The sequence below is a fragment of the Malus sylvestris genome, chromosome 10 (genome assembly GCF_916048215.2).
Source record: "Malus sylvestris chromosome 10, drMalSylv7.2, whole genome shotgun sequence".
NCBI lineage: Eukaryota > Viridiplantae > Streptophyta > Magnoliopsida > Rosales > Rosaceae > Malus > Malus sylvestris.
Window position 1 is genome coordinate 31,950,890 of NC_062269.1, and position 27,269 is coordinate 31,978,158.

The window sequence follows — 27,269 nt, forward strand, 5'->3', positions numbered from 1 at the left end:
TAAAAATATAATAACCTACATAGAAATACATTATTACATTAATGTCAGAGACTTCGATAAAAAACTAAAAATCACAAAGATTTCCGTCAAAGAACATTGGTAGTTAGGGACCGTATCCAAAGTGTCCCATATTAACTACAATATAAGCTGAATCACATTTATTACCCTTTAAAAACTTGTTTAATGTCGAATTAAGAAAAAGAGTTTAATTGAGGTATACCTCAAGGAAAGCCACCATGCACAAAGGTATCATTTATCCAATGTAATATTTTTACATGGATAAATAGCCAAAATGGTTCTTGAGATTTGCATAACTTATCACTTTGGTCCCTAACATTTCAAATCAATAAAAGTGGTCCCTGAGATTGTCCACCATCCATCATTTTGGTCATTCCGTTAAGTGTCCCGGAGCTCTTGGCCGGAAGTTTGGACAATTTTCAAAGCTTTGTAACTCAATCTTTTCTTAACCAAATTCGACCCATAATATATCAAAATGAATATAGGAAAGTGTAGAATAGGATTATACCTATTTGGAAGCCCAATGGCTGCCAGGGATAGTTAGAAAATAGCCTCAAAGTTGACTGGTCCGAAGGAAAACTTGGTAAACTTTAAACGTTCATAACTTCTTCAATACTCAACAAAATCAAGTGATTCAAAAATGAAAATCATACTTCTCGACGAGATGAAGAGAATGGTACCTTTTTAGATGGCTAAATCTCCGTGGTTTGTTTTTTTTAGTACATCGATATTTTTACACTAAGAGGAGGGGGAGTTCCGCAAAGTCACACAATGAGTAGCCTAATTTGGTATCAAATTTGTCATCCACGAGATTCGAACCTAAGACCTCTCACTTCTAAGTGAAGTTACCATCAGACTGTAGTACTGAGTGGCTAAATTATTATCTACATTAAGGGGTATTCAATAACGGAATTTTTTTTATGAACAAACGATACTATCTATACTAAGGGGGGAGATGGTAGGCTTTGCTCCATAATAGGCTAGTAATAATGTGGTTCAAATTCGCTCTTGGTGATAATTGAACCTAAGACTTCTCACTTACAAGTGAAAATGAATACTATTAGACCGTAGTACTAAATTACAATAGCTGAATTATATGAAAAGGAAAAAAGAAAATGGTGATTTTGAGTGTATAGAGTAATTTCAATGGAACAATAGTCTAATTAATTGTGCTAAGATATATGCATTATAATGAGAGGATGAGATTACAACTGTTTTGGAGATTAAATTGACATGAAAATGCTATTCAATCCTTGAAAAGACTTAATTACAAGTTTTTAATATTTAATTTATTTTTTCTTTTTTTTCTTAATAAGGACTTAAGTCCATTAACGTAAGGATATTAATGGGCTTTTAATTGGCCTTTGATACCCTTTAGTGCCGTGGGGTTTTATAAGGAAGATATCTTATCCTTATTAAGGTCTACCATCGTATATCCTATTAGACATAAAGCTGCGGCAAAGAAGGGCAAGAGAAAGAGCCTTGAGTTTTTATTTTCTAAGCGACAATATATTAGACTTATTAATTTCTTATACGATTCGTTAACGACACATAAACGATATAAAAATAACAGATTTTGGGCCAACACGATAATTAATCAGATCGTTATCGGGTCAAACGATAAGAACATGTTAATAACTAGTCCTTAACAGGTTTACACAAAAATGACAGGTGGGTAACCTGTTTTGACACGTTAAGAAAAAAAGTTATTTTGATTATTTTAATTTTTTAAACTACTAAAAAAACTTACTATAAATACAATAGCCAGTGTATATGAATATATCGTATATTAAATAATTGTACTATTATTATATATAAATTTAAAAATATAAGTTTTATTTATTTATTTATTTTTATAGTATACTATAGGCAAAGAATGAGATTAAAAAAAATTATAAAACACATTAAAATAAAAGTATCAAGTAATTTAAAAATATCAAACACATTAAAAAAATTATAATGATTAATTTACAAGTGTGAAAAAAGTAAAAAAATTATGCAAAGGCTTATGATTGCATCCTCTACGTTATGAGTATGGGTATATCGTCATTTGAATTTTAAAACCATACAAACCCTCATGAATAGTATTTTTAAGAGAGTTTAAAATAAATAAAATTCATAATCATTAATGTACAAGTCTAAAAAAATGTGAAAGCATATATAAATGTGCAAGGTTCCTCAACCTTGAAGGGCAACTCTTTCATTTTTGCATATCCTTCAACATTTGGTATTTTATAGTAATGTACAAATGTTTTTTCATTAGACTCTTATTTTTGGAGTATATAATATTTGAAAGACAAATATTTGTTTTATGTTTTTTACACGTTTTGAAGTAATATTTATGTGACTATGTGATATGCATATACTAATTTAGTATTATGTTTTCTATTTTTTAAGTCAAATTATGTTTTTTATTGTCATTAGTTATTGGTTAAAGCACCATGATCCTCGCCGGATCCATTCCCTAGAGATCACGCAATCCTGTCCATTCATCGTATATCGTGCGGTCAGTTTTTGTTAAGTAGTACTATTTACATTTGAATTTTAAATTTTAAATTTTAAATGATTTCTGACCCCACGATATACGATGAACGGACAAGATTGCAGGATTCCTAGGGAATGGATCCGGCGAGGATCCTGGTCCTTGGTTTAAAACATATTTTCTTTAACGGGTAAAAGGTTGGGTCATATTACCTGATAATATTAATGGGTCGATTTCGGGTTGAGTCATATTACCCGTTTACTTTAACGGGTGTTACAAGACACGACCAGTTAAGATATCGGGTATGGCACGAAAACGGAAAACATGACACAAATGCCGGGTCTATGATATATTCTGAATATGAATATTTAATTCTCTTTTGGCATTGTTATTATCAAGTTTTTCTTTTTTATTGAGTATCTTTTGTTATTCGTAATGGGCTTGATTTTTATTTAGATGCTTGATTAAGTTGATTTGATGCAAATAAGCGTAGATGCCATATGTATTGTTCAATGTTTCAATAGATTCTTAATGGATTCTTACTTGTTTAAATTCGTCAAGATGCCACTAAGAGGATGCTTTTGATGCAACCAGATGTCGTGGCTATTAAATAATTTAGAGAAAATAGACCATTGATAGCGGGGAGTTACTTGTTTATAACATATTAAGGGGATTAAGTTTGTGGTGAATTCAGATGCCCTAGGTCTTATTTGTTTATGTTTTTAATCTATATTTCCATGCATTTAATTTTCAAGCTTTATTTAATTTTTAGTTTATTCAAAATCTTATATATTTTTTCGTTAAAAGTTCTCAATCATAGTATGTTGCAATTTAGTTAGTAAAGCTCTTCGATCTTTGTGAGATGATGATTATGCTTATTTACTATACCATCAACCAATTCGTATACTTGTGAGCACTAAAACTCGAGACAAAACATGAGGTTAATTTGAATTATCTAATTTTCGTGACAAGTTTTTGATGTTGTTGTCGGAGAACAAAAAAGAAAAAAAAAATTATGATCAGACTACATCGTAGCCCTAGAAAAGAAAAACTCTAAAATCACTCTCCCTCCTATCCTTCATTGCCAAAACCTTTTGTCTAATAGTGATGGACCTTAATTAGGGAAGACAATTCAATCCGTTAAACCCGATAGCCGTGGATAACCATCTGAATTGAGCGGATTTGGGTATGAAAATTCGGTTATTTTTTGGTTATGGGGAAAAACCAAGAATATCATTTGGTTACGGTTTCAGATATGGTTATAGGGGTCTCTGATCCATATCCATCCCCGAAACCCCCCCAAATAATATATATATATATATATATATATATATATATATAATATAATGTGTATATATATTTTCAAGTATTGAAATTATTTGATAATTTCTTTAGTCTTTCTCCCATTGTGATTGCTTTATATGCTTTTGTCATCCCTTTCCTTTTTTTATTCTTTCATGGGACTAATTTGCTATCATATTTGGCATATTATGAACACTTACATAAAGTATTGTTATTTTTATGATTTGGATGTGGATATTTGATGACGAGATTAGTATCTATTAAATTATAATACGTAAACAAATAATATTTTTTCATTGACGAAGATGGATATAACTGTTAATCCGCTACCCGATAGGTATAGTTATGGATAATACTTGATGATTAATTTGCGGTTATAAATATGGTTACTTTTCATGGTTATGGAGATGGATATGTCGTTTCTGTCCCAAACCGAACCGTTATCATCCCTAACCTTAATAAGGAGAAGATATCTGGCACTAAAGGGTATTAAAGGCCAATTAGAAGTCCACTAATATCCAAACATTGATAGACTTAAGTTCTCTTCGCTTGTAAATAAGAGGTCTTAGGTTTGATTCTTGTTAAATGCTAATTTCAACCACATTATTGCTAGCCCATTATGAGGCTTAGCCCACCTCCAACTTACAAGTTTCTCCAATAATTGAATAGTATTTTCATGTCAATTTGATCTCCAAGAATTAAACTTGTAATTAAGTTTCTCCAAGAATTGAATGGCATTTTCATGTCAATTTGATCTCTAAAATCGATATAGTCTCTTCTTATTGTAATGCAAGTATATTGATGCAATTAATTAGACTCTTACTCCATAGGAATTACTCTAGACACTCGAAATCGTCTTTTTGTTCTCCTTTTTCCTATAGTTCCATTATCAAATGCCTAAAGATCAAAACAATATAATTAGTGCATTTAAACTATTCAAATATACAAGCGGAATTGGATAAATGGTTCTTGTGGTCATGGGCATTTGAAAGTTAGCCTAAGTAGTAAAAACATTTGGATATAAACCTCATGATAAAGTCTGTTAGAATTTATGCCCAAAATTAATTTGGCGTCCTTCCGTTAGTAGCTTGCAAGTGAGCCTCACACATGAGGCTAAAATGATCATTTCATCCATTCCATAGTCGTTCTCATTCTTCAATTGAACTACTCCTTCAGAAGAGCACGGTTATTTCTCATGACCAATGTATTACTATAATGGAAGTCTTGAATCGCATCAGTTGTCATATTCCCATAAGAGGTGTGGGTTAAAACTTGAACTTTAGGCTCGAAAGGAAGTTAGCCCAAAAAATGGTTTAGAAGGAAGGAAGCCCAAGTCCCAGCCGAAGCCCAGAGAAGGAAGAAGACCTTTTCCCGACTAAGTGCAGATCACTTGAGCCACTTGCTCACCTACCTAGAAGTCAAGTGGTGTAGACTAGCCAGCTAATCAGCCCAAAAGTACTTTACAATAGCACTACAAGTAAAAAGCTGATGAATCACTACCCTTCAGCTGCATTCGGGCAAGATTGATGCTTCAGGCAGCCAAGCCAAATCATCTATAAAAAGAGAAAGAGAAATCAGAGATAAGGACACTCAATCAAACAAACAATCACACAAACTCTGCTCAAGCCAGATTTTGCATACGAAGCTGTAGTCAGCACCAAGCCTTCATCATTTTCAGGATCAACCTTCACCAAAAGCCTTTGTAAAAGCTCTGCTACCTTGTCTGAATTTTGCTATAGTATCGATTCCATCCTGTAAACTCATCTCCCAATCCCCCATTTTAGCTCTCAAACCCTTTGTAAATCACAAAGAGAGGAAGTTGCAAGACGATCAGCCTTGCCCGACCCTCTTTGTTTTGTCTTTTCATTCATAAATCTAGTAATATGATGTATACTTTCATCTGTATTCAAGTTATTTCTAGCAAGTTTATGATTAAAAGGTTTCTTGGTTCTTGAATCTGGTCGGTTTAACGGTGCCTAACCATGTAAAAGTAAAGTTGGAATCCGCACTCATAGCTTGACCAGATCTAAGTTCTAACCTTTCGGGCATACAAGATTGATCAATCAAAAGTCCTTGGTCTCAAGGCATAAAAAAGAACTTTATGTGGACTTAACCCATCCACGACAGTCATTGATAACAAGAAGTCCGAAGTTACTTGGGGCGCAAGTAATCAGCTTATTTCTTAGTTTTACTTCTATTATATTATGATTGCCACAGAACACTTGAGTATAGAATTAATTCTGATAGGAAGCCTCAAGGCCTATACCTAAGGCTCTACAAAGGCACCTATTTGGGTTCGTTTTGCTCTTCGGGCTCGGGTGATTAAAGTATAACAGTTGTAAGACTTCCGTAACAATGAAACAACCACTATATGTTCGAGTACTTGGTTAGTTTTGATTGCGAGCCTCAAGGCCTACACCTAAGGCCCTACAAAGGCACCTTTCATAACTAACTTGGTCTCTCGGGCATATACAATTAAACTAAACATCTGTTTTACATCTGTCATGCTAAAGATGGCAGTGGCACGCCTGAACACTTAAAGTTAATTTTGATTGTGAGCCTCAAGGCCTACACCTAAGGCCCCACAAAGGCACATTTCAGAATTAACTATGTCGTTCTCTTACAGCCCGCCAATAAGCAGAAGCCCGACAGACAATATCAACCGGTGCCAACCTCTTGGGGAGATGTGTGCTCGTTGGCCAGGAAACGTCGTTAGTGGAAATTCCTCCAGACGAACATAGTTTTGGCACGCTCAGTGGGACCACTTTTCAATCTCGGATGTCAAAGAAGGGAAGCCATAAAACTTTCAGAAATAGCACAAAGTACGAATCATCTCAACCTTTGCTAAATGATGACAGATCAACTAGGAAATCCTCTTCTCTATTAGGACAGGCTGTCCTGGAAAGCCCGACTTCATCTGTAAGGTCTGAAGGAAAAAGAACTAATGAAGAGTTGCAAGCTACTATGATACAAGTATTGAAGAGCATAGAAATGATTTCTTTGGAAACCAAGGGAGAAGTAAGTAGGCTTTGTACCTTCACAGAGAATCTACAGACGAGACTAGATCTAGAGTTCTCTACCCCAAAAGGTGCTCAAGGAGGTGTCATGAGCCAGGCTACCTCCGGAAGTGAACCAGTTATTCCCCTATTTCCACTATTTAAAGAAGAAAAGGATAGGGGAAAGAAAAGGGAAGTTCTTGAAGGAAGTCAACCCATTATTGAACCGTTTCTAGAGAAAAAATTCCCTAGCTTCCCATTATTATCATTTAATAATAGGAAGCAGAGCGAACAAGAAAGAACGAGGTATGGGATGCCCATAATGACTGGAGAATCTAGCGGAAAGGAAAGCTTCGCAACCTCAGATAAGCCTCCTCCTTATAGGCCACCCCCGTTGGCTAATAAGGGAGGAGGAGCCAACTGGAGAAAGCCCGAATAAAAAAAGGAAGCAGGTGCGGGCAATGACCGAAGCCCAAAGAACGAGTTTGCTTTTATCTTCCCTAATAATAATATGGCAACTCAGCAACTGAGGGAGGAGTTGGCTGAATTAAGAAGGACGGTGACTCATAATGTTCAACCACGAGTTCGTCCAGTATTCAGGGTTACCTATCAAAAATCTTATCTTGAATACATTGATGAGCAAAACCCATTTCCTCTCAACTTCAAAATGCTTGCATTCCCAACATTCACAGGAGAAGATGGCAGTGTGTCTTCCAAAGATCATATTTTCAAATTCTCCAATCATTGTGTGGCATATGAAGACAACCCAAACTACAAGTTGAGGTTGTTTGGAAATTCATTGGCAGGGCTAGCATCTTAGTGGTACTCTCTACACAATTCAACGAGTTACAGGAGTTGGTAATCGCCGCACAAAGTGAAAGGTAGCTGCTAGAAGAACAACAAGTGAAGCATACTTCCAAGGCTCATCCCTTTTACAAAAAGAAAGTTGCAATTCATCATGTGGAGGTAGATGAAGCAAGGCCAGAACATGAAGATGGCCATGATAGAGAGGAAATTGATGTTTGTGCTGTTGAAATGATCACGCCTTTCAAACCATTGATGGTGAAAGGGTTGGTTCAACCCATCAAAGACCAGAAAATCATAATGAACGATGGAGGGTTCGTTCTTATGAAACCTCCAAAGTACCAGAGTTATTCATTTGATTTGGCCAAAGCACCTGAGATCTATGAAGAACTAGTGCAGGCAAGAGTAATTTTGCCTGATAGTACTCAAAAGATGCCCAAGCCAGAAGAGCTAAGGGGAAGAAGTATTGCAAGTTGCACTATACCTTCAACCATTCCATAGCCAATTATGTCCAGTTCAAAGATTGGATACAAGACCTTATAGTGAAGGGAAAGTTATTGCTTGACAAACCTCAAGCCAATATGATGGTTGATACAAACCCTTTCCCAGAAGCCTCTATCAACAGGATCAACCTGATTTGGGTAGAGAAGTCGGGGTCATCATTCATTGCAAAAGAAGAGGGAGATAGATTCCATGTTACCCCAATACCCCTATGTCAACAATAATAGCACCAGAAGAATGACCAAGTGATCATGATCAGGTCCTGAAATTGGTATTAGTAGGGGAAGCAAAAAAGAAAATAAAAAGGGGGCAGGGAGTTGCCCGGATATATAACATGGGATTTTTTTTCAAATAGTGCCATGAGCAAGGCAAGCAGAGGCAAAACACATGTTCATTCTGATAAAAAGAAGGGTTATAAGTGATCCTAGTCTAACAGATTTACATCTTCACTCAGAGTAATTATTCGGGAATGATAAGTTTGCATGATTGCAAAAATTCTACTAGGTTCAGTCAGAACAATGTTGCTATTAACAAGTTGAGACCTAGTGTGCTCTAGCTCTAAGTTTGACTTCTTCACTTGTTTAATTTGATGTTTAAGGGTGCCAAGAAGAGTTGTTTGCTCAGCTTTAAGAGCAACAAGTTATTATTCCAGCTTCTGGATTTCAGAAGTTACCACTCTAATCCTTTCTTTTGTCAGCAAGCCCTCATCCATCAACTGTTCGACCTGAGCAGATGTGCTTGATTCTTTCTCCTTGAAGCATCTTACACGATTGGCTTGTCTCTCAGCTCTCTGATGTTGATCCCTGAGAGCCCTCAGGTTCTCGAAGTAAGAGAGAAAAGAATCATGTTGGGTTTTGGATAGCTGGCCGGCTTTGAAAAGCTCTATCGTAACCTTTTCTATGTCATGAAGAGCCTTGAGGCTGAACGAAGCTGAGAAGTCCTTCCTTACCCATTCTTGGAAAGCTCGGCATTGCTCTTGAAAGCTGGAAGGTTCAGAAGAACGCTTTAAAGATTTCAGCCTTGTCTCAAGTTGCTTGAATTCTTCAAAAAGCTCGGGCAAGTTAGCAGTCGTTGGAAATGAAAAAGAAGGGGGATGGGTTCGTACTCCAGTTTCTTCTGATGGAGTAGTAACCATTGATGAGGCCAAATTTCTAGTTTCAGTCCCGGTTCTCTCAATTCCAGGGAGGGAAATCCATGTACCTTCAGAAGTTGAAGAAGGCCGGGGTAACTCCGTCTTACACACCAAACGTGGGGGAGATTTGCCCGAAGCTTCTTCGATGGCCTGCTGCAAGAACCAAAGATGACCAGATTAAGGCAAGAAAGACAATTTAAGTTAGAGAGAAGCTTTGGGAAGAAGAAATATGCCTGAATGGGCCTTGGGGCTTTAAGAGGAAAAGTATCAACTCCTGTTTGAAGAGAATAATCACTAACACCAACGGGAGAAGAAAAAGTTGTGCCCGAACCTTTAATAATGCCCTAGGAGCATCCAGGGATTGCAACAGTTGTTAGTAAACAGGTTATGAGAAGAAAACATAAAGAAAAGATGCCTCCATACCTGAGTGTAACCCTAATGAGAAGAAGGAAGTTCATCGGTAGTAGGTATTGGGCAAGGAAGCACCTGTAAAATCGCTACCCTTGAGGTCGCAGGAATCTCAAGGGCTACGGGTTCTTCAAGTGTCACCACTGACGGTCGTTGTGATTCATGTATTGGATATAGCTGGAGAAAATGTAAATAGAAAGTTAATATGGATACAGTGTATAGAAGTTCAATGTCAGGACAACTGCTCACCAAACTACTATCCTCATCCACAAAATGCAACATGACTCCTGTTTTTGGATTGAATTGAGAAGCTGGAGTTGCCTCTAGGGTAGAAGGAGAAATAGAAGACTTTGGAGGTGAACCTTGACTAGGCAGGGGGGCAGATACCCCAACCTGGATAAAAAGAAATGAAGAGAAAAGTTCAATCATCTGTTCCAAAGACTATAAAGTTACTCAAGGTTCGAGAATGAGGGAAATGCACTTCTGAATGATTAACCCAATGAGGAGATACGCTTGTTTCTTAGGCAAATGATAAAGAGGCATCGGGCGGGAGAATCTTTTCCTCCCTTATTTCCTAAATCAAGCAATCATGTTCAGAGTTTAAGAAAAGCAAGGGAGATCATGCAGATAAAAATACAAGCAAATACCTCAAGCTCACTGAGGGTAACATTCTGTAGATCTTCAGCTTTTTGATGCATTTTAGTTTCCAGTGGATCCTCCCTGGATGCAATAGTTGGTTTCTTGGAAGCCTGAGGTCCTGATTTCAAAAATAACAGGGACAATTAGATAGGAAGAAGGGTGGCAGTATGATAAAGGAGAGCAAAAAACTTACTTGAAGACTTTTGCTTCTTTATGCCTGCCTCAGAAACTGGAGCCGACAAGGCTGAAGACTTGGAAGCTTGGATGGCCCTCGCTCTCTTACTCTTTATGGAAGGAATTGGCCGTTTAGGTTTGGGTGGTGATGCAGGTTCAGATTCTGAGGTATCGACCACAACTACTTTTCTCCGCTTAGACGCTTTGATGTTTGCTTCGGGTATTTCTTCAACCTCTGAATCTCCAAAAGATTCTGAAACATCTCCGCCTTCTCCAGTTTCTCGTCTTTGAGCCTCTACTGCGGCTTCATGAAGAACTGCTGCATCAGTTAAATCATCATCTGATTCAATGGATGCCGATTGAACATCTACTTGAGCTGCAGGATCAAGAAAAATAAGACTTAAATAACTTCAAAGAAAGGCAGAGTCAAGTCGGGGAGAGAAATATTAATCAAAAGTAAACGGTTCTTCTGCTGAACCATTTCCTTCCAGTTTTCAAGTTCGCTCGAACTTGGGTATGACTTGAGGGAAAGTTGGCTAAAAAGATGGTCGTGAGTTTCTCGCAAATCTCCTCCATATTTCTTGGTCCATTTGGCTTCCCACCAGGTGGAGAAGAGTGGAGTACATTCGAAGTTAAGAACTATGGACTTTCGGGCAGCCTGATTCATAACTTCCAGACTTCGTCGGGCAGCTCGAAAGGTCACCTCTGAAAGGGATGGTAACCGGAAGGAAGTGCCACAGTGGACATAATCAAAGAATAGGATAGGAATGGCTTGCCTAAATCCTAATTGCTTGCTACAAAAATTAGGGTGATACAATTCCAACCCACGATCATAGCGGTTGACATGAACTCCCCAGGCTATGTCTCTTGGTTAAATACAACTAATGAATTTCTCCCTACAAAATGAGGTGGCATCTTCCCCGAGAGCGTCTTGGAAGGCTTGGTCAGAGAACCAAGGATATCTCCTCAAAACTGAAGTGCCCCACTCCAAGTATGATCGGGTTCTACAAACTTTGAAGAAATAAAAACAGGCAAAAGTAGAGTGATCTGTAGAAGCGGCTTCAGCTAAGATTCGGGCAGGGGCCACACCTTCTGGGAACTCTAAGTTAATAGCCCGAAATTCTGGGAAATACCATTGGAGGCATATTTGGATCATCCATATGGGTCCATTCAGATTGGTTTCAAATGGCTCGCCTCGAGTCATTTAAAAAAAGACATGATAAAGATGAGAAAGAAGAAATGAACCTGTGGCTACATCATCAAAGTTGTGAAGGGCTTCCACTAAGGGGATTCATTCAACCTTCATCCCTTTAGATTTATTTGGAAAAACGTGCTTGTTGAGCCAATATAAAAGGAAATACATATGTTCCTGATCTTTATTGGCATAAGAGGAATCTGCACCAAAATTCTCCTTTACAAAAGGGATGAAACCCTTGAAAGAAGTCCCGTAACTCTTAAAGGTTGCAAAGTTGTATTCCAATCGAAGAAAAGAGGCGGAGGAACCGAAGCTTTCAGCAATTGAAGAGGAAGAGGGAACCCAGTCTTGGGTAACATCTACAATCCTGCCCGATGGTCTTAGCTCGAAGACTTGGGTTCGGGCTTGGCAATAATGGTAGTCTTTGAAAGAATTATTAATTCATAGATACCATTGTTCATCCACTTCTTCTTGAAGGTTGGCTCTAGTTCATCAATCCATTGAGCCCAAGCTGGGTCGTTCATTAGAGGACAACCACGACGATATGATGACCACTTAGATGAAAACATGCCCGTCTTGGCCAAGAAAGAATTTGGGGTAAACCAGTTACCCCTGGGCATATTATTCTCTATCACAGCAGAGACGTGAGAAATCCATGCAGGACCCAACAATTGTACCACGTGTGCTTCAAAGAAAAGTTGAGAACACAAACCTGCCCGAGGGCGATGCAATCCGTTAAGTAAGCGGCATAAAGTAGTGATGCCTTCACCAGATTTGTATGATAGCTGGACTTGACCGGATCCTGAAGCCATTTGATAAGTTTGGAAGAGGTACGACAAGAAGATGACAAGGGCAGAAGATATTGGGCAAAAAGCAAAATGGAGTCTGAAAATTTGAAAGAAGTAAAATATCTGGGAAGGTAAGAAATTTTAAAAGATGGGGATTTTCTAGTAGGGATAACTGATGATTCGTGGGTTAGTGGAGAGATTGCAGGTAAGTGACGGTTATTTTTGAAAAAATGCAAGTCCCAAGTAAAGGCGTGGGTATAAGGGGCGGCTATTCAATCAATATTGGTGCCTGGAATTCCAGCCTGAATATTAATTGAAGGGGGCACTGTTTGGGTTAAAACTTGAACTTTGGGCTCAAAAGAAAGTTAGCCCAAAAGAAGGTCTAGAAGGAAGGAAGCCCAAGGCCCAGCCGAAGCCCAGAAGAAGGAAGAAGCCATTTTCTCGACTAAGTGCAGATCACTTGAGTCACTTGCTCACCTACCTAGAAGTTAAATGGTGTAGACTAGCCAGCTAATCAGCCCAAAAGTATTTTACAATGGCAGTACAAGTAAAAAACTGATGAGTCACTACCCTTCAGCTGCATTCGGGCAAGATTGATGCTGCAGGTAGCCAAGCCAAATCATCTATAAAAAAGGGAAAGAGAAATCAAAGATAAGGACACTCAATCAAACAAACAAATACACAAACTCTGCTCAAGCCAGATTTGCATACGAAGCTGTAGTTAACACCAAGCCTTCATCCTTTTCAGGATCAACCTTCACCAAAAGCCTTTGTAAAAGCTCTGCTACCTTGTCTAAATCTTGCTGTAGTATTGATTCCCTCTTGTAAACTCATCTCCCAATCCCCCCTTTTAGCTTTCAAACCCTTTGTAAATCACAAAGAGAGGAAGTTGCAAGACGATCAGCCTTGCCCGACAAGGTGAAACCTTGCCTGACCCTCTTTGTTCTGTCCTTTCATTCATAAATCTAGTAATATGATGTATACTTCCATCTGTATTCAAGTTATTCTAGCAAGTTTATGATTAAAAGGTTTCTTGGTTCTTGAATTTGGTCGGTTTAATGGTGCCCAACCATGTAAAAGTAAAGTTGGAATCCACACTCATAGCTTGACCCGATCTAAGTTCTAACCTTTCGGGCATACAAGATTGATCAATCAAAAGTCCTTGGTCTCAAGGCATAAAAAAGAACTTTATGTGGACTTAACCCATCCACGACAGTCCTTGATAACAAGAAGTCCGAAGTTACTTGGGACGCAAGTAATCAGCCTATTTCTTAGTTTTACTTCTGTTATATTATGATTGCCACAGAACGCTTGAGTATAGAATTAATTCTGATGGGAAGCCTCAATGCCTATACCTAAGGCCATACAAAGACACCTATTTGGGTTCGTTTTGCTCTTCGGGCTCAGGTGATTAAAGTATAACAGTTGTAAGACTTCCGCAATAATGAAACAACCACTATATGTTCGAGTACTTGGTTAGTTTTGATTGCGAGCCTCAAGGCCTACACATAAGGCCCTAAAATGGCACCTTTCATAGCTAACTTGGTCTCTCGGGCATATACAATTAAACTAAACATCTGTTTTACATCTGTCATGCTAAATATGGCAGTGGCACGCCTGAACACTTAAAGTTAATTTTGATTGTGAGCCTTAAGGCCTACACCTAAGGCCCAACAAAGGCACCTTTCAGAATTAACTCTGTCATTCTCTTACAGCCCGCCAATAAGCAGAAGCCCGACAGACAATATCAACCGGCGCCAACCTCTTGGGGAGCTGTGTGCTCATTGGCCAGGAAACGTCCCTAGCGGAAATTCCTCCAGACGAACAAGAGGACTTCACCCATCCATTCGATGACACAAACTTGCTGAACCTGGTCAATAATGTCCCATTTAAACACTTGAAATCGGGAACCAATGAGTAAGGGGCAGGATACTATTTTAGCCTCACACGTGAGGCTTACTAACGAAGGAAGGGTGGAAGTTTTAATTCTTAACATAAATTCTAACTGATTTCATCACAAATTGGTTTAAATCTGAATTTTTTTATCTTCTAAATACCTTATAACAACTGAGACCATTTATCCGATTTAGCCAGGTACACAAAATCGAAAAAAAACATGTATGATAAAAATATATAAAATATGACCACATCATCACTCACACGGAAAACTTAATAAAGTTTATGTCAATAATTTTCACACCTCTTTTCGCTATCATCTTTTATGAATGTAGAAAAAAACAGTACAGTATTCAATTAATTAAAAGAGAATATGCCAAAACCCGCAAATAAAGTTTATGATCAAGTCGTCAAAAGGAGAAAGAAGTTTGTGATCAAGAAATCAAATTATAGAAAAGAAGGTTGTAATCAAGAAATCAAATTATCATGATGTAACCACAATTAAAGCTTGACTTGTAATACAAAGACAAATGAAACGAAGTGGTTGGAGTTTGGCATGATGATTAAAAAGTGGGGTATATTTTTTAAAACAAAAAAGTATTTGCAAATTGAAAACTTCTCCGTCGAGTAAGAAAAATAATTAAGCTGTTAAAAAATTAAAAACCTATCAATTTATGTTTTAAGTCACATTAGAAATGGAGGAGTAGCCTCTTAATTTGGTCACTACTAGGTGTTGATCACACTTGGAATTACATAAGCACATCCAAGCAGTTCCACATTGCTTTCAAATAAGGCCATGCTTTCTTCACTCACAGTCACCCATACTTCAATTCCACTGCAATTTCTTTTGTCCGTCAATACAATTATGTTCTTAATTGCAATATAAGCTACGCTCACCCATGACGGTTTTCCCCATCCGAAATCGGCTTCATAGAAAGGAAACCTAAACCAATTTGTGCAGCTATAAATCTCCATTTCGTCATTATTTTTTGGCATATTGTGCTTATCTTTGATTTCTTGCCATGCCTCATCAGAATCAGACAAGTTTTGCAGCATATTTTTCTTTCAATCCTTCAACGCTTTCTCTCAATTTAGCAAACAAGTCTTTTGGATTTATCACACTACTCTCTTCATCAGCCTTTATGTAAAGGAACCCAAAACATTCCCAGCAAAGTTATCTGGAAAGGGAGGCACAACCCTTTTGCGCAAGTTCACATCTTGACAGAAAAAATGGAGGCCCTTGCTTCCCCAAGTTTGCTCTCGATGCTTTGGTTGCACGCTTCCAAATGAGTGCTGAAACCGCTTCTACGCGTGTAGGTTTGGGAACAACTGAACTGGCTATTTCAGATTGGAGAGTGGCAATCTGCGAGGCATCAAATACATACCTTTGTGTTATGCATTTTTCTTTGATGACTTCCCTTGCTGGTGGCTGTGATGAGTTTGAAAATCCTATTGGTGGAAAAAGAGATGCAGCACCAAAAAAGTTTAGTACCTGATCACTGTCACTTGACTCAAGGGCTATTGTGGCCCAACAATATATGAATGTGCGTAGTGTGGATGCATCAGCAATCCTAGTGAAATGCTCAACCCAATTGCCATTCCACCACACTCAAACAAGTTAACTCGGACAAAAAGCAACCAGCCTGTGCCTGCTTCTTTGGATTCAATTCCAATTGGCAGGAATCGTTTCAATATCTGGCCACCAGAGTTTTCCAAAACATCCAACAAGCAACAGCGGATTCACGCTTTGCTGAATGCAGTTCCATCACTCAACTATGGAATTACCTTCCACAATCATTCCTGCTAAAGGGTAAAAGTGAGTGAGAGTTTTAGCTAATGATTCTATTAGATGCCGTCATCTTTCATCTACGGCATAGCATGGTGGCGAGTGATGACCTTACTAGTAGTAGTGGTAGTGCTGGTAATAGAATAGAAGAGGAGTGGGGTGTAAATTACAATAGCCATCTGACCGAAAACAGAGAGTTCATAACTTCTCAAGTGATGAGGAGTTGAGGTGGATGGTTTAATTGTTTGCCACTCAATAATTTCTACCTAGATTTCTGTGGCCATCTTACCTAGCTCTTATCTGAAATAACTCTTGGTATTTCATTTCTTAATGAATAAGGAATTACAATCAGGTTTATATACACTTTGGAAAATAGCTTAGTGACTAATTAAGATTAGTTAACTAACTAAACTAGGATTAGTTACATGGACAGTTGTAACAAACTTATAACATTATTACAACTAGCTATTATGTAGCTCTTTACACCCCCTCAAGCTGATCGGAGAAGGGCCAGGAGAAAGCTTGGACTAGAGATATTGAAATCGAGCTTTAGACAAAGACTTGGTATGTATGTCAACAACTTGATGTTGAGTATTAATATATTGCACTCGAAGCAGTTTGGCAAGAACAAGTTCACGAATGTAGTGATAATCAATTTCCACGTGCTTTGTGTGAGCATGGAAAATTGGATTAGAAGCCAGAGAGATTGCAGAAACGTTGTCACACCAAAGTTTAGGAATAGTGGAGAGTTGGAAGGCTACATTTTGAAAATTTTACACACCCAAGTTAGTTCAGCTGCAGTATGTGCAAGAGATCTATATTCAACCTCGGTAAAAGATCGAGCAACAACATGTTGCTTTTCGGCACTCAACTGATTAGGTTTTTGCCCAAATAGATGCAATATCCACTGGTGGATCGTCGATCAAACACATAGCTTACCCAATCGGCAATAGAGAAGGCTGTAAGATGCAATGGGCCTTTCTTAAACCACATACCTTGATCAATGGTACCCTTTAAAAATCGTAGTATTCTTTTGACACCTTGAAAGTGTGAATCCCTTTTTTGGTACAATGAAGAAATTGGCAGACTTGATTCACTGCAAAGGAAATATCAGGTCTTGTCCAATTAAGATACTGTAATGCCCCTACTATCGATCTGTACTCTGTTTGATTAGCCAAAGGAACACCAACATGATCAAGTTTCTGTGTTCATAAAGGAGTAACACATGGTTTGCATCATTCCATATGTGTCTTGACTAAGAGATCTAAAGCATACTTGCCTTGAGACAGAAAAATAACCTCAGGAGATCTGTGCACTTCTAAGCCAAGAAAGTAATGTAAGGATCCTAAATCCTTAACTGGAAATAAGGAACTAAGTTGCTGAATAAAGTGTTGACATAGAGAAGTATTGGGGCCAGTTACCAGAATGTCATCCACATAAATAAGAATAGCACAGGGAATGGCTGAAGTTTCACAAATAGAGAGCAATCCGATTGAGAATTTGTGAAACCAAGTAAAGCCAGAGTTTGAAAAAGCTTATCATACCATGCCCGAGGGGCTTGCTTTAATCCATAAAGGTATTTGTTGAGCTTGCAGACATAGGATGGATTGGAGGAATCAATGAAACTGGGAGGTTGTTGCATAAAGACTTTTTCTTGGAGAGTACCATGGAGAAAGGCATTGCTTATGTCAAGTTGGTTTTAAAACCAATCATGTTGCAAAGCAAGAGTGAGAAGAATGCAAATTGTAATAGGTTTGGCAACAGGGTTGAAGGTTTCCTTGAAATCAATTCATTCTTGTTGATGGAAACCTTTAGCAACAAGGCGGGCTTTGTATTTGTCAATGGAGCCATCATGTTTCCTTTTTATACCGAATACCCACTTGTAGCCTACTAGATTTTGATGTGGAGATGATGGTACAAGAGTCTAGGTGCATGTGGATTGAAGAGCCTGAAACTTTTTAAGCATTGCTTTGTGCCAGTGCTCATGTTTGGAGGCTTGTAGAAATGTTGTAGGTACAAATGAACCTGGATCAATAGGGTGTTTAGTTGCTACCAAAGCTTTAGGCTTGAAAATTCCAGCTTTAGATCTGGTTATCATGGGATGATTATTGGTAGGAGCTGAAACTAAAACTGGAGGAGGAAAAGTGGAATGCTCCTGAGAACTAGTTGTTGATGTAGACTCCTGAGATTGTTGTTGATGGTGTGGGGAAGGTGAAGAAGTGTAAGTAGAATAGTATGTACGCTATCCCATAGATGAGTGTGATTCTTGTGCTGCAGATGTGCGTAATTGAGGAAATGGCAGGAGAAACTCAGTTGGTATGGTTAATGTTGTAGAAGAAGACCACTGAGAAGAACCTCTAGGAAGTGAAGAAGGATCACGAAATGGAAAATGATCTTCATTAAAGAGAACATGCCGTGAAATATATACCCTTTTTAAGAGGACATCTAAACAGCTATAGCCTTTATGTTGAAGGCTATATCCCAGAAAAACGCCTTGTGTACTTTTACCATCCAACTTGGAGTGCACATAGGGTTTGAGCCAAGGATAGCAACTACGGCCAACAACCTTCAACTTGGAATAATTAGGAGGCTTGTTGAAGATAATTTCCCATGGAGATTGATATGAACCAGAAATAGGCAGCCGATTGATAAGATATAAAGCAATAGAAAATGCTTCTACCCAGAATCTGTGTGGAACTTTAGAACGAACAAGAAGTGTCCTTGCAGTCACAGTGAGATGTCTGTGCTTGCGTTCAACATTCCCATTTTGCTCAAGTGTATGGGGACAACTAAATTGATGAGAAATACCTTGCTAGAGTAAGAAAGAACTAAATGCAGAACTTGTAAATTCACCCCCTGAATCAGTTCTGAAAGTCTTGATTTTATTTCCAAGTAGATTTTCAACATAGGTTTTAAAAATTACAAAGATAGAGAAAACTTCAAACTTTGCTTTTAAAGGAAACAACTAGCTATATTTACTATACTCATCCACAAAGAGTACCTAGTACTTATAACCACTGATAGATGAAACTGGACAGGGACCCCAGACATCACAATGAACTAACTCCAAGCTATAAGAAACGATAGTAGTGCTATATGAAAATGGCAACTTGTGATTTTTGCTAATGGCACAGTCTACACAAAAAAAAAAAAAAAAAAAAAAAAAAATAACAAAAGCAAAACTATCATGAACAAGTTTATTAGTATGTGGAATCCTTCTGAGAATGGTTGTGGAGGGATGACCAAGCCTGTTATACCATTGTTGTAAATAAGTTTTAGTCCTAACAAGAGCAGAAGGTGAAGCTTTAAGTGGTTGACCTTGTAAGGGATAGAAGCCATTCCTAACTGGGCCCCGAAAAAACATCTTCCCAGGGGAATGGTCCTTGATAACAGAACCATCAAAATCAAGGGTTAAAAAGCAATAATTATCCCTTAAAAACTGATACACAGAGAGCAAATTAAATTGCATCATTGGTACATGAAGAACATTATTTAAGTGAAAAGCAACATGTGGGGTTTGAAGAACAGAAGAATCGGTGTGCTGAATTGCCATACATTTTCCATCACCAACATAGACCTTGTCTTCACCAGAGTACGGAGTGGGAGAAGAGATTGCTGCAATGTCATTAGTGACATGCGAAGTAGCTCCAGAATCTAGAAGTCATTGAGGCTGAGAAGAAGAAGCAATGTTGACACATATGGCAGTAAGCTAAGCAGGTGAAATTTGCCAGCAAAAGCATGATTCATTCGAGCATAGCAGTCAAATGAATTGCAAATTTGACAGGGAGACTGGTTGCTAGAATTTTGACTGTAACCACCAGAATTGCGATTTAAGTTACCATAATTTCAATTAGAGTTACCATTGCCAGTTCCATAATTGTTGTAATTGCCATGATAATTGCGTCTTCCTCGATTGTTTTTCTAAAAGTTACCATTATTGCGATTGTTGCGCTGAAAATTGTTGCGATTATTAGAATTCCCATATGCTTGTGAGAAGGAGGGCGTGGGTAAAAGACCTTGCTGGAATTGTGGAGCTTAAGCAGCAAAGGCTTGAAATGGTTCTGCAATAGCAGAGGAATGAGCTTTCTTTTTCCAAAGCATGAAAATTTCTTTGTTCATTAGTAGGCCATGAAGTTCATCTAAGGAAGTAGATGAAATGCGAAGCATGCTAGAATCAATGAATGATTATCAGATAGACCATTAAGGATTACAACAATGAGATTTGGTTCAGAATTTGGGGCTCCGGCAGCTATAAGAGCATCTGAAATGCCTTTGATACGCTGCAGATAATCAGAGATTGAGAGATCACCTTTCTGAATTGCATGAAGATGCGATCGTCGCTGATGAATGTGAGCAGCCGAGACTCCACCAAAACACTGTTCAAGATTCTGCCATAATTCTCGAGATGAAGTTACATCGACGCTGAACGAAATTAGATCTTCAGAAAGAGTAGAATTCAACCACATCAGGATATTTTGATCATTTTCATACTAGATCTTGAAATTAGGGTTAGGAATTCCAGGAGTCACACCAGAGGGATCAAGAAGGAAAGGCGGTGGACATTTCTCAAATCCATCGATGATGCCTGTAAGTTTATATTGGCGAAAGATCGGAGCAAAGAGAGCTTTCCAGGCCAGACAATTGTCCCTTTTAAACTTTGTAGGAACCATACAACTGATGTTTTGGATGGAAATCGAAGAGATCGAAGAAGAATTCGAAGAATTAGGGTTGATCATATGTGAAATAACTCTTGGTATTTCATTTCTTAATGAATAAGGAATTACAATCAAGTTTATATACACTTTGGAAAATAGCTTAGTGACTAATTAAGCTTCGTTTACTAACTAAACTAGGATTAGTTACATGGACAGTTGTAACAAACTTATAACAATATTACAACTAGCTATTATCTAGCTCTTAGCTCTAGGTAGATGATGCCTTACTAGATATGAACTGATCATAAAATATGTATAGACTCTCTTTACTATTTACCAAGAGCGCTCAAGTGCTAACAAGTTAGCTAGTGTTTACGACGCTACATTACTGCAAAACCATTTACTAGTGTCGCTATGATAACCGATAAGAAACGTATATTACTGTCAACTTTTAAGCAAAATTCGACAGAAAATGGATGCAGTGGCAGATATAATAAGCAACATAATTGCCAGCATCAGGAAATGAATTTTCCACAGAAAATACTCTAAAACTGACAGAAATTGTGTCGGATATAACCAACAGAGAATATATTAATAATGAATAAATAAGAGCATTTCTGTCGGCTAAAACCGATAGGAACTTCTGTCAGATATAATCGACAGAGAATTTATTAATAAGAATAAATAAAAACACTATTGTCGGATAAAACCGACATAAAATATATTAATAATAATAAAAATATAAACAACCACTTTTTGTTGATATTGCAGCAATTTACGTGCTTTTTTGTTGTACTTATTCTGTGTTCTCTTTGTTTTTCATGCTGACCTTGTTTTTACCCCCACTTGTTTGTGTTAATGCAGCAGTTGGAAGCCTCTTGACGCGGTAGTCCCCGACACAACTAACAACAGGCAGAGGCAGGAAGAAGGGGAGAAATGCGGAGACTTGGAGGAAAAACAAGCACTATTCATACCCAAAGACTTGACTATGTAAAGCTTGCCATATTTGAATCCAACACCTTGACATCGTCCTGCAAACTCAAGAGTTTCCCTTATAGTCATCTCTACCGCGTGCCAATCATGTTGGCTAACATAAGCAGATGCTCTAGCTGATACATTTATGGTGGATAACAGATCCGAAGACTCCATTGGAGAAGAGGTGTTGATGAGGAAGATTCAGAAGAGGAAGAGGAAAATGAAGGTGCAATTAAGTTCAATGACTAGGTTTTTTGAGAACTTGGTGAAGCAGGTTGTGGATCACCAAGAGAATCTTAATAAGAAGTATTTGGAAGTGATTGAAAAAATGGAAAAAGAGAGAAGGGAGAGAGAAGAAGCATGGAGATGTCAAGCGGAGGAGAACCATAAGAGAGAAGAGAAGAGAAGGAAATGTGGAGAGGAGAAAAGGGGGAAGGGAGAAGGCATCGATTCAAGGAAGAGATAGAGGGGTTTTATGTTGGAAATTTTTTCATTACTGTTGATTATAATTGACAAAAAAAAAATGGTGGCAAAAATCCCCCCAAAATTCCATCCCAAAATTTTAAATTCCCTCCCAAAATTCTAAATTGCATCAAAAAATTTTGTTACAATTTAAAAAAATAAAATAATAATTGTTTGGTTTTATAAATAAATAAATAGTATGTATTTAAATAGAATAAGTTTTTTTTAATTAAATAAATAATTGTTTGGTTTAATAGATAATAACCCATGTAAAATATGAAATAAAGAAACAAAATAAAATTTTAGCACAAATTAAATATTGTCTAATCAATACTTGAAAAACATAAATAAAAATTTAGCACAAATTACTTTTCTCACTTCAAAATTTAGGCAAATTTAACGGAGATATGCATTATACGAAACTAGTTTCAATGATCTAACCATCAAACTTGTTTGTAGATACTACAAGATCGCATACGTAAAAAATCACAAAAAAAAAAAACATTAAGAGATTAGGTAACGGAACAAAAGTTTTTAACGGTTATAAGCGAAAAATCACAATTTAACGGTTATTTTAGCTCAAGTTTTGATGATTTTTTACAGTTACACTTCTCGACCCTATAAGAATGCAATGAACAAATTCAATATTCAATTTAAAATATTTACACTAGTGGATAACACAAAATCTTATTTTATACTTAATGGAAGTATAATATTAACTCTAAGTGTTTGTTTAATCTACCATTTTGACGTGATATGTATTCTACGAAACTTTTTTCAACGATCCAACCGTCAAACTTATTTGTACACACTCCAAGATTGCATACATAAAAAATTGTAAAAAAACAAACATTCAGATATTACGTAATGGAACAAAAGTTTTCGACGGTTATAAACGAAAACTCATAATTTAACGGTTATTTTAGCTCCAATTTTAATGATTTTTTACAGCTACACTCCTTGACCCTATAAGAATGCAATGAATAAATTTGATCTTCAATTTAAAATATTTACACTAGTGGATACTACAAAATCTTATTTTATTCTTAATGGAAGTATAACATTAACTCTTAAGTGTTTATTTAATCTACTGTTTTGATGCGATACATATTCTATGAAACTTTTTTCAATGATCTCTAGCCGTCAAACTTGTTTGTACACACTCCGAGATCACATATATAAAAAATCACAATAAACAAACATTCAGAGATAAGGTAACAAAACAAAAGTTTTCGACGGTTATAAACGAAAAATCACAATTTAACGGTTATTTTAGCTCCGATTTTGATGATTTTTTACAGCTACACTCCTCGACCCTATAAGAATGCATTGAACAAATTAGATCTTCAATTTCAAAAATATTTACACTGGATACCACAAAATCTTATTTTATACTTGATGGGGAAGTATAACATTAACTCTAAGTGTTGGTTTAATCTACCGTTTTGATGCTATATGCATTATTTGAAAAGTTTTTCAACGATTCAACCGTCAAACTTGTTTGTACACACTTCAAAATCGCATACGTAAAAAATCGCAAAAAAGAAACATTCATAAATTAGGTAACGGAACAAAAGTTTTCAATGGTTATAAATGAAAAATCAGAATTTAACGGTTATTTTAGCTCTGATTTTGATGATTTTTTGCAGTAACACTCCTCGATCCTATAAGAATGCAATGAATGAATTCGATCTTCAATTTAAAATATTTACATTAGTGGATAAATCTGATTTTATACTTAATGAAAGTATAACATTAACTCTTAAGTGTTTGTTAAATCTATCAATTTGATAAGATATGCATTCTACGAAACTAGTTTCAATGATCCAACCGTCAAATATGTTTGTATACACTCCGAGATAACATGTGTAAAAAATCGCAAAAAAAATAAATAAATAAAAAAATAAAAAAATTCAGAGATTAGGTAACGGGACCATGAGTGAAAAAAAAAATTCAGAGATTATTCTAACGGCCGTCCAAAATTTTGCTTTATTCATGTTGGTTATATCTGACAGGGTCATGAGTGAAAAAAATATATTTAAAGCATGTGTTTATGTATCTTTTTTTAATCAATATAACATCTTAAAATAATAAAATAGTCAATTTTTGTCGGTTATAACTGCTACCATTAACTTAAAAAGGCAGGAATATATTAAAAATATTTAAAAATATATCCATTGAAATTTATATCGGATATAACCGACATCATTTTATTGTTATCCGACACTAACTGAATGATGTGTTGTATATCTTTTATTCAACATAATGACTTATTAAACCGTCACCAGCATCCGACACCTAAAGCTAATATTGTAGTAATGCTAGACATGTTTGTACATATAGCGATGCTACGCGTGGTGCCAAACTCTACTATGTATGCATAATAATTAAAAAACAAATCCGGTCTTTTATTAAGAAAAGTCAATGACTAAAAGCAACACAATGTTAACCACTCCACAAAGAGAACGACATCACCCCAATAATTGAAAGAGACAAGAGGATACTAATTAATTACAGTCATATAGATAAGCATCTGCAAGCAAGCGGCTCCTGACTGCTTTTAGCTATGGCTGTGACTTCTTTTGAAGCCAACTGAGCTGGTATGCCATTGCCATCTTCGAAGATCACGGTTCATGTATTAGATAATAATTGAAATACACACAGGGTGAAACATATCTGCTTCATTCATTAATTGTTCTAATATAAAGCTGAAAACATATCAATTTTATTGAAGATACAGTACAGACCATTAAGGAGCAAAAAGTAATGAAAACGCAGACAGTAGAAGCATCGAAAAAACAATTTAAACCTATACAATCACATCCATCTAAGAACCGCAAGAGGATGTTAATTAAATGACAGGCGGATTCACAGAAGCATATGCAAGCAGGTCTTCATGTCTTTCAATTATGGCCATGTCTTCTTCTGTGAAAGTCAACAACGCTTCCACGCCAAAACCATCACTTGAGTCCATCAATATAATCGTATTCTTGAATTCACTACTACGAGTACTCACCCATGACGGCTGCCCCCATCCAAAATTTGTTTCATAGAAGGGAAACCTGCACCAACTGCTACAAGTATAGATCACTATACTGTCATTTATCAGGATATTCCCGTACTCTTTGACACTTTGAAGTGCATCCTCACAACCAACATTGTTAGGATACTTTTCTTTATGTTCCTCGATGCCTTTCCTGAATTTTGCAACCAATCTTTCCAGATCCACCTCACTCTCCGTACTCATTGCTGCAAAGTACGACAAAAAGTTCCCCAATATGTTTTCCACCAAGGTTTTCCCTGATCTTTTTCTCATGTTCACCACTTGAGACCACACAGATGGTTTTGTAAAACCCAAGTTTGATCTTGAAGCTTCCATTGCGCATTTCCAAATGAGCGCTGACACAACTTCAACTCGCGTAGGATTTGGCACGGTTGCACTGGCAGCTTTGGACCTGAGGGCAGCAATCTTTGAGGCATCGAACACGAATCTTTTTCCTATACCCTTTTCTTGAGGAAATTCCATGGTTCCTTGCTGCGAATTGAAGATATCTTGCGGTGGGAAGATAGTAGCTGCAATGCCAAATTCTGGAGAAGGCACTGCATGGTCAGTAGCACCTGCCGAGCCAAGGGCAATTGCGGTCCAGCTTTTGATGAATGCGCTGAGTGTAGAAGCATCAGCGACCTTATGTGAAATACTAATCCCAATTGCCAATCCACCACATTTAAATGAGCTGACCTGCACTAGAAGAAGATGGCCTGTCTCTGCTTGTTTGGAATCTATTGAAGTTGGAATCAACTGTCCTAAGATCTGGAAATCAGGTTTGTCCAAAATCTTCGATATGGGACAGTTGACTTGGGCTTCAATCAATCCAGCCCCATGGTCACTGCAGCTGATCGAAACATTAAATATGAATTCTCCTGCAAAGGGGTAGAAGTGAGTGAGGGCTTCAGATAACGATCTTTTTAGAAGGCCGAATCTATCAGCAAACAAAGCATGGTGATCGATACTGGCCTCATCACCGCCGTTGGGATAGAAGAGAATTAGTGGGACATAAATTTCAGGAGTAAGCTGATCATAACCAGAGAGGCTGGAAGTTTTAAGGTGGTGAGGAGTTGGAGAGGAAGGCTTAATTGTTTCCTTGTGGAGGATTTCAACCTTGATCTCTGAAGCCATCTTTTGCTCTACACTAGAGTTGCATAACAGAGGTCCTCCATATATAATTCAACACAAAAAGTCAGTACCTGTGGGATGAAATCAAAGTTATTTATTTTATTCAGTTTCTTGTATACATCAACAATTTCTAGAAGGGTTTTGGTGATAATCAACCCCAATCATTGGCCAATGGCCAAAAGTTGTTGGCCTTAGGCGCCGTAACATCTTTGCTTACGATGGTAGGCATAAACATACGTCCAAGATGAAAAAAAGTAAATAATAAGCAAGATATAGGCCAGCATGTCGGCACTCTGAGCCCCGCAGCTGCGCGTGGGCGCGCATGGTTTAATTGTTTCTTTGTGAAGGACTTCAACCTTCATTTCTGAAGCCATCTTTTGCTTCACACTTGAATTTCATAACAAAGAACCTGCATATATACACAGATTTAGACGGCTGCAGCTCCTGTGCGATGAAATTCAAGTTCATTATTTTGTTGTATTCATTTTATTTATATTTCCTAAATATTATATATACGTACATGATTGATGTGTCAGAAAAGATAGGGAAAATGATTGCCTTTTTGAAATCCCTTTTGACCTTGTACTCTCATCGACCCAACTACTTAATTCTGTCTCTTAATTCTTTTTTGTAGCAATCACCAAATTCGTTCTCAATATTATTAGAACACTTGTGAAGGGAAAAAGTTGAGAGTAGGACGAGTTTATCGTATTAATGCTTTAGAAGGCACATGACTGTCTCTGACATTTTGAGGACTTTGTGTGCAATTTAATAAAAAAAACCCTCTTTATAAAATTTAAAAAAAAATCGACATATTTATACATAATTCAAAAATCAATATTCAAACTTTAATTGAAATCAACATCTCACTCTTACTAATTG

The 27,269-nt window shown here is 37.2% G+C and overlaps 2 pseudogenes; both read right to left on the minus strand.

The window, feature by feature from the left end:
• Positions 1–15,061: 15,061 nt before the first annotated feature.
• Positions 15,062–16,405, minus strand: LOC126585271 (stemmadenine O-acetyltransferase-like; annotated as a pseudogene).
• An 8,474-nt stretch (positions 16,406–24,879) lies between these two features.
• Positions 24,880–26,776, minus strand: LOC126585274 (BAHD acyltransferase At5g47980-like; annotated as a pseudogene).
• Between the last annotated feature and the right edge of the window lie 493 nt (positions 26,777–27,269).